The 15,493-nt window shown below is 39.4% G+C and overlaps 1 protein-coding gene across 1 annotated transcript in view; it reads right to left on the bottom strand.

Moving 5' to 3' along the window:
* Nucleotides 1–13,365: 13,365 nt before the first annotated feature.
* TAF2 (TATA-box binding protein associated factor 2) overlaps nucleotides 13,366–15,493 on the bottom strand; it is a 98,699-nt gene continuing 96,571 nt past the window's right edge. The window contains exon 29 of the mRNA XM_072774335.1: nucleotides 13,366–13,520. The gene's annotated coding sequence lies outside the window, so the exon portion shown is untranslated. The remainder of the gene's footprint in view (nucleotides 13,521–15,493) is intronic.

Genomic DNA, 15,493 nt, shown 5'->3' on the forward strand with positions numbered 1-15,493 from the left:
GGGGGGAAAAAATCACCAGTATAGCTCCAGATATACTTGCCCATTCTATGTCTTCTCTTTAGGTGTTATTGAGTGGAAAGTTTACTTGCACTCTTCCTTCTGGTCCACTCAAATTGGAAGGCCTCAATTACAAGATTGCTCTTGAGACATTCTTCCCTTCCTATTTTACATTTCAGCTGTTTATGAACACACCTCTATGGGAGTTGTGTGAAAGCAGGAGGGTCAGTTATCACTTTAATCTTTACATGTAGTACCCACCCCCAAAAGGGACCAATGGGCTCACTGTTATTGTGGTTGTTTAAATGAATGGACATCTCCAAATATGTCAACATTCATTTAACCAATTTTTTATTTATTTACTTATTTATTTATGATTTTATTTATTTATTCATGAGAGATAGAGAGAGAGAGGCAGAGACACAGGCAGAGGGAGAAGAAGGCTCCATGCAGGGACTAGATGTGGGACTCGATCCCGGGTCTCCAGGATCAGGCCCTGGGCTGAAGGTGGAGCTAAACTGCTGAGCCACTCGGGCTACCCTAACCAACTATTTATTAAGTGCATTGTCTGTGCTGGCACTGTGCCAGACATGGTGATCTAGAAGTGTCATCAAGGAACTCCAGACCACATGAAAGTGCCATTAGTGAAAGGCACTGATGTGACATGAAGTGAGTTGCAACATGTGTACAGTGTTAATGGGAACTCAGCAAAACAAAGAACCAACTATACTAGGGCAAGGGCTCCCCTCTTCCTACCTACACTAGCTGTCTAGCTTCAATACTCCTGTGTTATTTGATCTGTTACAGAAAGCATGGATTCATCTTATAACTGTTTGTAAGTCCAATTGTCTAAACTTTTATAAAGCCTAGCTTAAGTTTTATCCCCTTGGGGAAATCCTTGATGACACCAGGATTATGTTATCCCTCTGCCTTCCTTACAGTCTTTATCATTGATTTAGTACTGACTCCAAGACCACCTAAAGAAATACTTCACTTATTCACTTGAACTTCTACTGTAAACCATGCATTGCTTGTGTACTTTACACATGCTTAGAGACTGCAAGCTTCCTGAGGTTCCTGAACCATGTATAGAATATTAGAAACTCAATGAATTTGATGGTTATTTGATCCAACTCCATCTTTTACAGTTGAGAAAACTGAGAGTCAAGGACACTGACACTTGCCCATATGAACATACAGAGTTAGTGAAAGAACAAAACTAAAATGCAAAGCCAGAATTATTTGAAAGTTATTAGGAGGCTAACGATCATGACCTATTTTTTCTCAGGGCCAACATATTTTGGGGGTTTTTGTTTCTTTCCTCTACTATTCTCTTTCTCTCTATCTCTCTCTCTCTCGAACTTGGTTCCTATAAAATGAAATAAAGGGATATTTTGTCCATAATAATCATCCCTCTGTGTGGGAACATATCAAAATACTGTAGAAAGCTACAAGCTTAGGATTGTGTTAACTACACAGATTTTGGAATCAGATGGTCTGAGTTCATATCACATATTTTCAACTACTTTTTTGTTATTGTTAACTTTGGACATCTCCAAGTCTCAGTTTTCTATCTATAAAATAAAAATTAGAGCACCTACCTCTTTTGATCTCTTAACGAGATCAGACTTCTATGAGATTTTTTTTTTTAATTTTTATTTATGATAGTCACAGAGATAGAGAGAGAGAGAGGCAGAGACATAGGCAGAGGGAGAAGCAGGCTCCATGCACTGGGAGCCCGATGTGGGATTCGATCCCGGGTCTCCAGGATCGCGCCCTGGGCCAAAGGCAGGCGCCAAACCGCTGCGCCACCCAGGGATCCCGAGATCAGACTTCTAAAGCATTTGTATGCTCAGGATAAAGTAAACGCTCTTTACATTTACAACTGTCATGAAATTAGATGCAGAGCCTTTGATATGATCTTGACTTTATGAACATGAAAAGTAGAGATTAATAAAAAAGCTCATGATGTGTAAAGTCATCATGTCAGCTCTTCATGTGCAGTTATACAATTCAAACCTCAGGATTCCTATAGCACTACTTTTCTAAAAAAATTTTTTAAGATACAAAAATTCTTCCTTTCCAATCAGAAATGAAGACCACTAGAAATGCCCCTTCACTTAGTTAAACTAGTTCTTTCAGAAAATGCTTCAGGGGGCAGCCTCGGTGGTTCAGCAGTTTAGCGCCGCCTACAGCTCAGGGCGTGATCCTGGAGACCCAGGATCGAGTCCCACGTCAGGCTCCCTGCATGGAGCCTGCTTCTCCCACTGCCTGTGTCTCTGCCTCTCTCTCTCTCCCTCTCTGTGTATTCTCATGAATAAATAAATAAATATAGTCTTAAAAAAAAAGAAAAAGAAAATTCTTCAGGGAGGGCATCTGTGTTTGCAAGATTGGAGGACAGGCGTTTCAGGTGAAAGCCATTATTCGGGGTGTCTAATGCCCTTTCCACTTGATACAAAAACAGGAATCAATTAATTTCCTTCAGACATCAACCAGTCAACTTGGACTGGCAGGACTAGAGGACTTTCTTTTGTAAATGATGTCATTAAGAGCCTTGTGAGTTTCCTTCCTCCCTGGCATGTGTCCTTCTTAAGAGTAGAACATTCAATTTACTGCTTTTTCTTTCCTCATGGGTAAATAAAAATTTATGGTAAAAGTATGGAAAATAACCCCCATTATAGTTTTCCTTCAGCTCTGCCAAAACAGAACAAAACAAAACAAAAGGTTGCCACAGAACTTAAGGAATACACATATGAGGAAAGGGAATGAGTTTCTGAGTTACAGCAGATTGTGTTAAAGCTCACAGGAGACCTTTTTGCCATATACTGAGGACCTTGTAAGAAGCTGCTAAATGCCTTTTCTCTCCTCCTTGAAACTCCAAACAAAAGAATCCAGATACGCTCACAGTGATAGTCTACCGAACACAATTGGGATCAAAGGACATGTGTATTTCTACCGGGAGCTAATGTAGAATAAGGAGTGGGGGTGGAGGGGACAAGAAAGGGCATTCTCCCCTCTGCTCCCACCTTTCCATCTCAGTCAGTTTGTGCATGCACCCCCTGACATGGTAGAGATAGACAGCAGGATGTGCTCTAGCGGCGGGGTACAGTGGATGAATTTCATCTTCAGGAGCAATCATGTAAGAAAATCTATCATGTATTTGGCCGCTTAAAACTACATGTCATTTACTCCTAGGGACTCTCCACCAGGGCAGGGACTCAAAGTGTGATAAAATTACCTTAAGTGGGGGACCCCTGGGTGGCGCAGCGGTTTGGCGCCTGCCTTTAGCCCAGGGCGTGATCCTGCAGACCCGGGATCGAATCCCACGTCGGGCTCCCAGTGCATGGAGTCTGCCTCTCTCTCTCTCTCTCTGTGTGTGTGTGTGTGACTACCATAAATAAATAAAAATTAAAAAAAAAATTACCTTAAGTGTTTCTTAAACAAACAGAGGCCCAGATCCTGCCCCTGGAGACTGATTTGGTGGAGAGAAGACATCTGAATTCTTAATAAGTGTGCCAGGTGGAATTGTGTTAAGGGCACTCAGAGTCTACTTACTGAAAGACTTCCCAGGATGGCGTGTCGGGCACCACGTCCTCCTCTCTCAATACTCATGAGCCCCAAGTCCTCATCCCCACCCTCAACTTGTTGTTTCATTGGAAATTAGTGGTCTGACACAGCAAGGGATGTTATAGCTTGAAAAATCCTCTCCAAGAAATGTTTTCTATTTTAATGAGGGGCGGAGGGAGGAAGAAAGAGAGAGAAAGGAATGGTTGGTACAAACAAAAACACACAACAACAATAAACTGTATTCACATAAAGGAAAGGTAATTAGGAGCATTTTGACAGGTGAAGGAAGGGGACAGTTTGGGGCTGAGCTGAGTAGTTAGGGGGTATCTGCTCATAAATCACCATGGGTGGAGTCCTATCTAGCAGAACAAATGAACCCAGAAAACCCATGTCTGGGTCTGTCAGTTGAGCCCAGGGTTGGTGATCCTATGGGGCAGTCTGGTCCACAGTGGCCCTGAGGCTGCCTGGCCCTTTGACATTTCTACCTATCTATCCCGAATCTGAAAGATCTCTTTCTCGATTCTCAGTTTCTCAGGAGACTCAAGTCTACACTGCCGCTGACTCTTATCCTACGTTCTACCCACCAGAGTCGTGAATCATGCCTGCTTTGTTTGGGATCACCAGTTACTGATTTCTTTTGCAGTTGTATTGTATCTTGTACTTTTCCAGTGTGGAATGTCATTGATCACTGGAAAGCTCTGGAAAGTGCAGAAGATGATAGCCTCAATTCTCCGGGGCACTTGCCTCCCAGCACTTGCCACGTGGTTATAAAATGACTAACGGTTGCTCTTCCTGAACTGGAGACACCTAATGCATGTGTTGCTGATTCAGGCTGTACAAATGTGATTTATTCCTTTTGTTAATCAAGGCCATCAAGAGGGTAGACCATGGTGATTCTGGTGTTCAGAGCACCTGCTGATGAATTCCCAGACATGGGAGTACTCAACACCCATGGTGCAGCTTAAATTTCCTAACTTCCCTGCTCTGAATGGGAGATGTTATTATGACCATTTAACATGAAGAAAGAGAAATTCAGAGAGATTTAAGGGACTTGTTGAAGCTTCACACCTGGAAAGCAGGCAGCTGGAATTTGTTCTTCTGACTTTAGAGCACTCTTACCATCACACCCTTAAGAACACTGAAAATTCTTTATATAAAAGTGATTCATTTGCAGGTACCAATGTCCTGAATTGGCGGAGTAAACACTCCACAAAAGCATGTCCCTTTAAGTACCACAAACCCACACCATGCAAATATGTTAGGCACAACGTTTCCCCAGAGTTGTGAATATAATTTAATCAAAACCATACTGTACCCAAGCAGCCGACAGACATCCATAGTGTTTAACACTCTAGAGAAGGGTATACTGCAACATAAAACCCATCCAAGCAACAAGCTTAAAATTGTATTTGCAAACTTCATTCTCTATTCAGCCAGAGACAGGCTGGCTTTTTAATTCTAGGGCATTAGTTCAAATCTGTTCTAGATTTGACCTGACGGAAAATTGTTCCTCCTGACAGCCATTCAGCAGTCCCTGCTTATTCTCGGTAAATTGGAGCTCCCAGGAGGCAAAGTTGCCTGCATACACACTGACTGCCACTGGCCTTGCTGAACCACATGGTAGGGTTGGGAAAACTTAAGGAAAAGATCTGCTTCCTTTAAAAACCTTCCCTAAGTGGACCCCATGCTTAAGGCAAAACAGCTGCTCCTGAGAAACAACATTAGGCTTACGGGAAGCTCATGTCCTGCCACAGACTATCCCTTGATTCATCTCCTCATCCAGGTCTCCCTCTTTTTCCAATCCTCTTCTTTTCGATGTCATAGAAGCAGTGTCCGCAAAGGTGCACCAGAAGTCTGTGGCCATTTTCCTAAACATCAAATCTCAGGACCATGGGGAACCTCCTAGCTTTGAACCCAGTTAGCTGTGTGGGAACCTATCTGCTGCAACAGGAACAGCTACGTTTACTGAGCACTTAATGTGTCAGGGCCCTGGGGCCAAGGGCTTCTTGGGGTAGGGGTGCTGTAGTTGAGGGAATGTGGGCTTACAAAAGTTGTCATTTCCAAGATCATGTCTTTAACAAACGGTGGTTCCACGGTACAAGGTAGGTGAACCTGACTCTAAAACCCAAGCTCTAAATCCCCAACCTGTATGACCTCCCAAGTCACAGCCCCTCTATGAGCGAGCCTCACGGGAAAAATGGGCAAGTTAAACCATTCGATATTTTAGAGGGCCAAAACAGAGTCCATAAGGCATTGTGGGAGGTTATTTGTTTCTTTGCTTTGTCATTGTTTGCCAGAATTTTTCTAAATTTTGTATCTGAATGCCTTCAGTCAGAACATCTGCATTTCTGTCTTCCCACATTCGGCCCTACTCTTAGCCTGCTACCCACTTTGTCTGCTGAAGGCATTTGAGTTTTCAACCCCTAAGCAGTCTGGAAAAGTTTCCTTGGCTTGACTACTCTATGTGGCTGACCGTAGACAGCCTTGAAAGTGGGTTGGGAGTGATGCAGAAACTAGTGAAGCCGGAGAGACACTGAAACTAGCTGATGGCTGTGTGATGAGATATGGAATGGCAAATAGTACTCATCGGAATCGCCAGTTCTGATCTGCCACTAGAACATCTGCTACTAGAACACAATACTGTGTTGAGGGCTCTGAGGTTGCACCTTCACTCAGCAAAGAGTGCCAAGATTTATTCATAAATTGTTATTAAGCCACAGAACACTTTCTTTGAATGAAAGCTTTTAAAGACTCCATTAATACAACAGATAAAAGTGGAATGGCTCAGACCCAAGTAGAGAAGAGGATCCTAAAGCACATGCTATTGGTTTCCTTTAATTCCTATAATCACTGGTATACTACTTTTCTTAGAGAGCCTATGGCTCCTTAGAGAATAATTTAAAAATTATTGATGAAAATGTTCTCCAAGGTTCTTTTATGCTCTTAATTTAATCCCCTGAGATATCAAGAGTGTTTGTAGATAATCAGACACAAAGAAAAATAGAGGCTTTAGCTCAAATTCATCTAATCATCTCTAACGGAGTGGCAAAATGATCTCCGGCAAAGATAGGTTTCCATTCCCAACATTCCACAAATGTTTCTGTGGTGAGCCTGACCACCTGTACACTCCAAGCTGTCATTATCTCCCCTGGACCTACTGCACCTGTGTCCATTAGCCAGCCTCTCTGTTCACCCTGGTCCTGCACAGTCTATTCTCCATATACATAGAGCAGGGGTCTTCTAAATGTCAGACCAATTCACTCCACCACTCAGCACTCTACAGTGACTTCACCTTTTACTGAGACCAAACTTCCAAGTACTCATCACAAGCTACAAGTTTCTACATGTACTCCTGATGGTATCTTTACCCATTTTGCCTCACTTACTCTGCTCTTAGAGCAATGGTTCTCAAAGTGTAGTTCCTGACACCCTTTCAGGGGTCTGGAGGTCAAAATTATTTTTATTCTAATACTAAGATGTTGTTTTCATGCCTATTTTGGCATAGGGGTACACAGAACAAATCCTCCTGATATAGTTTGATTCCACATTATAACTATCCTCTAAAAGACTACCACTTACTGAGTTTTGATGTGCAGTTAACCTTTGAACAATGCATATGATAGGGGCAATGACCCCTGTGTATAACTTTGACTCCCCCCAAATTTAATGACTAATAATTTAGTAATTTAATTACTACTGTTGGCCAGAAGTCTTACCAATAAATAATTAACACTTATTTTCTGTGTTCTATGTATTAATGGTCTGTATTCTTACAATAAAGCAAGTTAGAGAAAAGAAAATGTTATTAGAGATGGGAAATTATAAGGAGTAACTAAAAGCAAACAAACAAAAAAACTTTAAAAAAAGAGAGAGATGCCTGGCTGGCTCAGTCAGAAGAGCATGTCACTCTTGATCTCAGGGTTGAGTTCAAGCCCCATGTTGACAGTAGAGATTACTAAAAAACAAAACAAAAAAAACAAAACAAAAAAAAACAAAACCATAATCATAAACATAAAAGTTTAAAGAAAAGAAAATTGTAAAGAGGTGAAAATACATTTACAGCACTGTACTGTATTTATTGGGAAAAAAATCCATGTAAAATTGATCCACACAGTTCAAATCCATGTTGTTCAAGGGTCAACTATACTATCAAAAAAAAAAAAAAAAAACTACAAATATCTAAAGGGTTATTAAAATACTTCCATTTTTCCCACCATGTATCTGTGTGAGGCCAGATTTTCTTCATACACTAAAGTCAAAACAACATACTACAACAGATTGGGTGTAGAAGCAGCTATGAGTATCCAGCTGTCCTCTAGCAAGCCAGATTAGCAAAAATGCAAAACAATGTTATCCTTATTATTTTTTGTCTTGGAAAATAGTTATTCTTCATAAAAATATTATTTAAATTAGCATTTGACATGTTTATTATTATAATTTTAACTGAATCAATAAATATTTTTAAGTTTCCTGTATTAACTTCTCATATATCAAATATAGGTATAATCCATGTAACCAAAGTTCTAGAGGATCTTCAAAAACTTTTAGGAATACAATAGGGTCTTGAGACCAAAACATTTGAGAATCACTGCTCTAAACTCACTGAACTTCCCACTGTTCCCTCCTGTGATCAAAAGACATTTACTCGAATGAATTGGCTTACATGAATTCCAAATTCAAGATTTGCAGTCAGCAAGCTGGAGACCCAGGAGAGATAATGGTGTATGTTCCAATCTGAGACTGGAGACAAGAGAAAACTGATGTCCCAGCTAGAAGATAGCCAGGCAGCCTTTTATTCTGTTCAAGTCTTCAACTGATTGGATGAGGCCCACCCATATTAGGGAAGACAATCTGCTTTACTCAGTCTATTGAGTCAAATGTAAATCTCATCCAGAAACACCCCATGAACACACCCTGACATAATGCTTAACCAAGTATCTGGGCATCTGGCCCAATGCAGTTGCCACATAAAATGAACCATCACATCTTCCACTCATTTGGGTCACTACTCAAATATTATTTTATCAGAGAGAGTAAATATCATCTATAGCACCCTATGTAAAATAATATTAGCACTCCTACATCACTTCTAACTCTTTAACCATGCTTCTTCATGTTTTCTTAGCATGTATTACCATTTATAAATTATATACCTGTTCTTTTATTTCTCCTTCCCCAACTAAACTAGGCAGTTCAGGGAAAGTATGACAACTCTGCTTTGCAAAGTCCTCAGATTCTCTATGGCATGGACCTTTCTGCTTGGTCCAATTTGGCAGGTAGAGAGCCATTATTATCTTAATTCCAAAAGAAAGGAAGGAAAAGACTAACAAGAAAAAGTGAAGCAAAGGGTGCATAATGACTATTTTTAAAGAAAGATTTCCAGAAGCTGTTATACAACAATCCTGTGTACATTCATTTGCCAGATTTCATCAAATGGCCATACCTGGTTTGCAAGTGAGTCTGAGAAATTTGCCTTTATTCTAGGTGGACACATACATAGATAATATTGGGGGTGGTTCCTTAAAGAGAAAGAGAGGAATAGATATTGAGGGACCATTAGCAGTCTCTGCTACAAGTAGTTATTGTTTTAGCCTTCCCTTTTCTTCTGGTAAAGGAACTCCTTTTTTGTTAAGAAACTCCCTCACCCTATGCCATTTCTTGTGATCCTGGTAATAAGGTTTATATAGTACTTCTTCTACCAGATGTGGCAATGTAACTCAGGCTGGATGAGTCATCACAGTCTGTCTTCAGCTCACTGATTGGTCCAGAGATGAGCCCATGACCCAAGCAAGGTTTGGGAAGGGCAAGCATGGCCAGATAGAACTTTCTTTAAGATGTATATGTAAATGGTGGAAGAGAAAAGCTTTTTTGCCGTGACATTCCTAAACTGGGGAATTAGTGAATCTGGACTACTGACATCCATTTCACCTCAGCTATATAGAAATTCTTATCTGCAATAAGAGGAAATGAAGCCAACACATAAAAGCCAACAGATCCATAGTGTAGAGAGATGGCATCATTTGAGTTCTTGGATCCAAGTATGCCTGAAGCCTGCCTGATGTCTGAGCTCCCTCTTTTGCTTAAGTTGGGTTTTGTTGGATATCTATCCCTTTCTTTTGAGATTTCTGACTACAATGTGTACACTGGCATGGTTTCTTTAAAAATTATTCTAAAATGTTATTTACTATTTAATAATGATTAGTTTCTGATGTGAAAAGGAAAGAAAGTGTGTATGTTTCTGCCTCAAACACACATTTTTAAGGTCTGGGTAGCCTCCTTTGAAAACTCCCCCTGACTGAGCTTTCCTTTCCATTCTCCCTGCCCACCTCTGCCTGCTTGATCCTCAGTTCTTCGTCACAGAGCACCTGGGCTTCCATCCATCACAATACCACACTACATTGAAATTGCTTGTTTCCAGCACAAACTGTCCCTTGAGATGATCATTTCCTTGATGACAAGGGCCTATCCTAACTTATTCACCTTCATATCTTCATATTCCTAGAACTTACCTGGGTATTGGGCATATAGTAACACTTATATCAAACCTAATGCTTCAAATATGTACCCACAGCTTATTATCACGATCTTGTGGCAGAGGGTCTAAATTACTCTTCCATTTCCTTTGAAATATATCAATCCAATAAATCAAGTCACCTCGAAAGTGGAAACTACAAAACTAAAGTAATAAATTATATCACAATCACTGCTCAGCTGACTTAGAATAAAATTCTCAAAAATGGAATTACTGAAATGTTTCTAAGCAAAAACCACCCTCCAAATAGCAAACCAATGCCTTTAATTTTAAAGAAATCTCAACAAGGATCAAATCATAGGAATATGGGATCCCTGGGTGGCGCAGCGGTTTGGCGCCTGCCTTTGGCCCAGGGCGCGATCCTGGAGACCCGGGATCGAATCCCACATCGGGCTCCCGGTGCATGGAGCCTGCTTCTCCCTCTGTCTGTGTCTCTGCCTCTCTCTCTCTCTCTGTAACTATCATAAATAAATAAAAAAAAAAATTAAAAAAAAAATAAAAAAAATAAAAAAAATCATAGGAATATACTTTGACAGATAAAGCTTGATTTAAAATTGTGAAATTCATAATGCATTAAAGGATTTTTTTTAAAAAGTTCTGATTCACTTTTGCATAAAAATGGTTTGGGTCAATAAACTTCCAGTAGTTTCTCTCCCTGACATGAAAAGCAAGGTCTGATGCAATCACAGAGCCAAGGCAACCAATTATTCCAACTGGCTGCATTTCAGTGTCAAAAAATAAGTGTGTCTTTTGGGACACAAGTAGATATTAAATCAACTATGAATTTTTCCAGTTTACAAAGAGGAAAACATGAAATTTAAAGCACTGTGAGTGCAAGCATTTGCAGGTACTGTAAGGGACTATTTTGCATTTCCTCAAATCCTTAACATCCATTATCCCCTCTCCCACTCCCCACCTCCTTTTATCATCTAGTATCATTTCCTTATCATCCAATGCAATTTCAATACAGCTTTGCTCCCACCCAATTCCACAGTGCTAGTACAGAAGATATATCACATTTCTGTATGTTTTAGGCTCAATAGTGTAATCATATACATACTGTCTTATACCATTGATTTTTAAATGAGGGAGCAGAAAGGAAGAGAAATAATATATTTATATTGCCTTTTATAGTTGGGTAATTACCATTTCCAGTACTCAACTGTTTTTCCCCAAGGGTTCATATTACCATCTGCAGTCACATACGTTCAGCCTAAAGTAAGGTGGATCTATGGGCAACAAATTCAGTTTTTATCTGGAAATATATGTATTTGGCCTTCATTTATGAAAGATAGCTTTGTAGGACATAAGATTCTTGGTTGCCAGTTTTTTCCTTTTAACACTCCAAATATCTCATTCCACTGCCTTCTTTCCTCCATGGTTTTTGGGAAGTCAGATATTGGTCTTAGCAGGATTCACTTATATATGATGAACCCATATATTCACTTATATTTGCTGCTTTCAAAATTTTCTCTGCCTCTTTTGTCATTTTACTGTGATGTGTCTCTTAGTAGATCTTTTTGTGTTTATCCTGCTTGCAATTCATTGAGTTTCTGAGATGTGTAGATCTATTTTCATCAAATTTGGGATGTTTTCAACTTTTTTTTGGAGGGGAGCACATTACTTTCTACTCCCTTCTGCCTCTCTTTTTTCTTCTAGTACTCCCATTACATGTATATTGGTATGCATAACAGTATTCCACATTTCTTCTAGGTTCTGTTCATTTTTTTTCATTCTGTTTGTTTTCTGTCCTTTGATTTGCAAAGTCTCTATTAATCTAAATTCCACTTCACTGATTCTTCCAAATTTGTTGGTTCCTCTTGTGAATTTTTCATTTCAGTTATACTTCTCCACCCCAAAGTTTCTATTTGGTTATTTTAAAAACAATTTCTCTTTACTGTTATTCTTTGCTGAGATATTGTCATCATGGCTTTCTTTACTTCCTTAAGTATGGTTTATTTCTTTGAACATATTTATAACAGCTGTTTTGAAGTCTTTGTCCACTAAATTTGACAACTAGCCCTTCTTATAGTTTGTTGCCTACTTTATTTCTATGTATGAGTTACACTTCCCTGTTTCTTTCCATGTTTTTTTTTTTTTTTTTTTTTCCCTTTAATGGGATATTTTAGGTAATATACAGCAGCAAATCTGGGTAATGATTTCTCTTCTCCCTTTTTGGGCCTTTGCGTGAGCATGCACACCTATTTATTTGTTTAGTCATTTGGATATTCTATTTTAAAGGAAATCTAATTCCTTTCTCCCGCTTCTGACAGTGTGAAGCCTCAGTATACACCCAGTCATCCTGGAATGACAGTGGTTTTAACAGGGATTTTTTTTGACCTTCTAATTTTCTGACTTCTCTGTTTAGTTGTCTGTCTCTTTTGTATCACACTCAGCTGTTAAACTCTATTAATTGCATGGGATTCTTCTCTTCTTTTTGACAAAGTCCTGGGACATAAATTGCTCCTTGGTTTGATCTAATTAAATGTAGGCAGGGATACTTTGCTCCCAGTCTTTGAAACCTTTTTCTCACATGAGGCGGGGGGCTTTTAGAAGCTATGTGTCTTCCTGATTATTTCTAGTAAACTAGTTGGCCTATGGTTTAGCTTGATCCTTAGAACTACCAGCCCCTCTTAATTTCTTTCTACCAAATCTCCATTGTTCTAGAGAATGCCTTTAGGCTTGAACTTCCTCTCACTCTATTTCAAATAAAGTCAGTTCCTTTGGGGGTGAGCTTCAGAGCTCTCTGTTCTTATTGGCTGCATCACACCCTGCTGGGCAAAATCTATGAGCCACTGATCCAGGTGCTGGACAGTAACAGGGGCCTGTTTATCTTGAAGTGATACCTCTGTTTCCTGAGCAAAGACCTAGGGAGATGTAGTAGCCCCTGTTCTTCTCAGTTTGCCTCTCCTGGCATGGAATCTTCAGTGGTGAGGATAATCAGGGACCCATTATCTTCAGACTACCACGCTTAGAGTAAAACCTCCATCCTATGAATGGAGGCTGGATCCATGAGGATGCACTCATCAAGAACTTAGCCTCTGTAACTTGAAGTTGTACATGATTAGAAATGTTGGCCTGTCACTCCTGGTAAAATACTGTATCCTTTGATTGGGAACTTAGGGGAATGGCAGCTCCGTCTTTTTGGCCACACCTGCCTAGAGTGGAGCTTCTCTCAAGCTCAGCTAGCAAGGAGAGATAGGGAGGGAAAGGGTGATGATTCAAGTGCCATTGATTCTCAATTACTTACATATTTAGTATATTTTAGTGAATAAATATTTCTCCATTTGCTGTATACCCTTAGGACAATTTTCAGGACTTTAAATAGTTGTGTTGTTTTTTAAAATCACTTCTACCAGTTGTGGTTGTTTCATTGGAGAATACGTCTGCCAAACTCTTCACATCTTTCCAAAAGTTATAGCTCCTTTAAAAAAATAGAATTCCATAAGGTAACATTATAATGCTAGTTTTTGTTGTGTTTTCATTGTTGACTTTGATTTTTAAGTTGTAATAATAATTGCTCATAAGGTAGAGAGATGTTATTTTCTCTTGATCAAGTCAACTTGACTCCTCTCAAAAAAAAAAAAACTACCTTACATGCAAATCTGAAAACAGTTGCAGGAAAAAGGAAACAAGTGGGAACAACATTTTATAATGTTATGCACCAATGTTTTTTCTTTATAGTTATAAAAGGCAAACACCAAAACTAAAGTGTAGTTATACTTTATAATGGAAATCAAGCATGTAGGTACTAACTACAAAGCTGAGACCCTCACTTTTATTCTGACCCTACTGTATTTTAATGTGGGTAAGTCACTATGAATACACATCTGAATTGCTGCATCTACTCCATAACAATCTTGTTTTCAACATGGCTTCACTAACTGGGACCACTTCTAGTAGGGCACGTGTGAATTAATAAAAAATGTTATTGTTGTAAAAGCTAACATTTGTTGAGTGCATACACCAAACTCTTTAAAAACTGTTTTAAATGTATCATTTCAATTAATTCTAACAACATTACTATGAGGCAGTTTGGATTACCACTATCCCAATCTTACAGATGAAGCAACTAAGGCACAGAGAGGTTAAGTTACTTGCCTGATATCACAATTTATCAATCAGTGGTGAGACTAGATCTGCATCAAGGCAGGCTAGTTTCTAGAACTTTACTGAAACTTTGTACTATAATAATACTTTAAAATTTTTTTCATTCCATTTCCGAAGAGGCATATAGTAACCTCCTCTAAGAGTGGTGTTTAGGAAAATTTCTCTAAGGGAATTATTCATTCACTTACTCAACAAACTCTCTGAGCACCTATTATAGCCATGAATCTGGACTATTCAATTAAGCATGGAAACTAAACACCTACTTTTTAGGATAAAAGTTGAATCCTCTCAGAATGGAAAATAACTTCATGAGAATCTAAACCCAGGAGTCATGCTGTTAAGCAATAGCTGTGATTGTGGGAAAGGTCTTAAGATTTTAATGAGCATGTACTACAAGCCAGGCACCATGTTAAGCTAAAATGCTTTATGTAAGTAATTTCATGTCCTTCCTCCAAAACCCACAAGTAGTTAAGAGCTCAGGCTGTAAGTCAGCCTTGTGGGGTCTGAATTCCAGTTCCATCAGAGACTAACTTTGTAAATCTTATGTATTATTTAACATCTTTGGACCTTAGTTTCCTTATCTGGAGATTGAAGATAATACTACTTCCTGTAGCAGGTAGGAATGTATTCAAGTAAAGAAATATCTGATAATAGTGGCTTAAACAAACCAGGGTTTATTCTTCTACATAACTGAAAACCTGAAAAATGGAGACAGCCTAAGTTAGTTCAGCATTTCCACAAGGTCAGGGCTGGCACCTGGGATGCTTTCAGCCTTTTCTTCAGGGACACAAGGTAGCTGCTGCAATTCGAGACATCATGTCAGTATTTAGGGCAGAAAGAGAAAAGAGAGGGTCAGCCACAAGTGTCCTTTTTGATCAGTAAAACTAAGGCAGAACCAGCAGATTTCTGCTTATGTCTCCATGGCCAGAACTCTGTCATAAATGGGCACTCGAGCTCTAAGTGAAGCTTGAAAAGCAAATATGTAGAAGATACATTTTCACCCGCACAAAATCGGGTTCTACAAGCAAGGGAGGGGTGAACACCTAACAAGTGTCTGCCACACTACTTCATGGGTGGGAGAATTGAGAGAATTTATGCTACAAACTTAACATAATCTGGGGTCCTCATCCAGGGCCAATAGATGTTAGCTATTTTATTTGCCAAGGAAGAGGTTATAAACAGCTTACTTCAAATCATAGTTTCTAACAAGAGAGACAAGATTTAAAGGCAGCCTTGTGGACTCCAAAGCCTACGAGCACTGAGAAATGTATAGAATTGTTGCATCAT

Source organism: Canis lupus, chromosome 14, assembly GCF_048164855.1.
Source record: "Canis lupus baileyi chromosome 14, mCanLup2.hap1, whole genome shotgun sequence".
Lineage (NCBI taxonomy): Eukaryota > Metazoa > Chordata > Mammalia > Carnivora > Canidae > Canis > Canis lupus.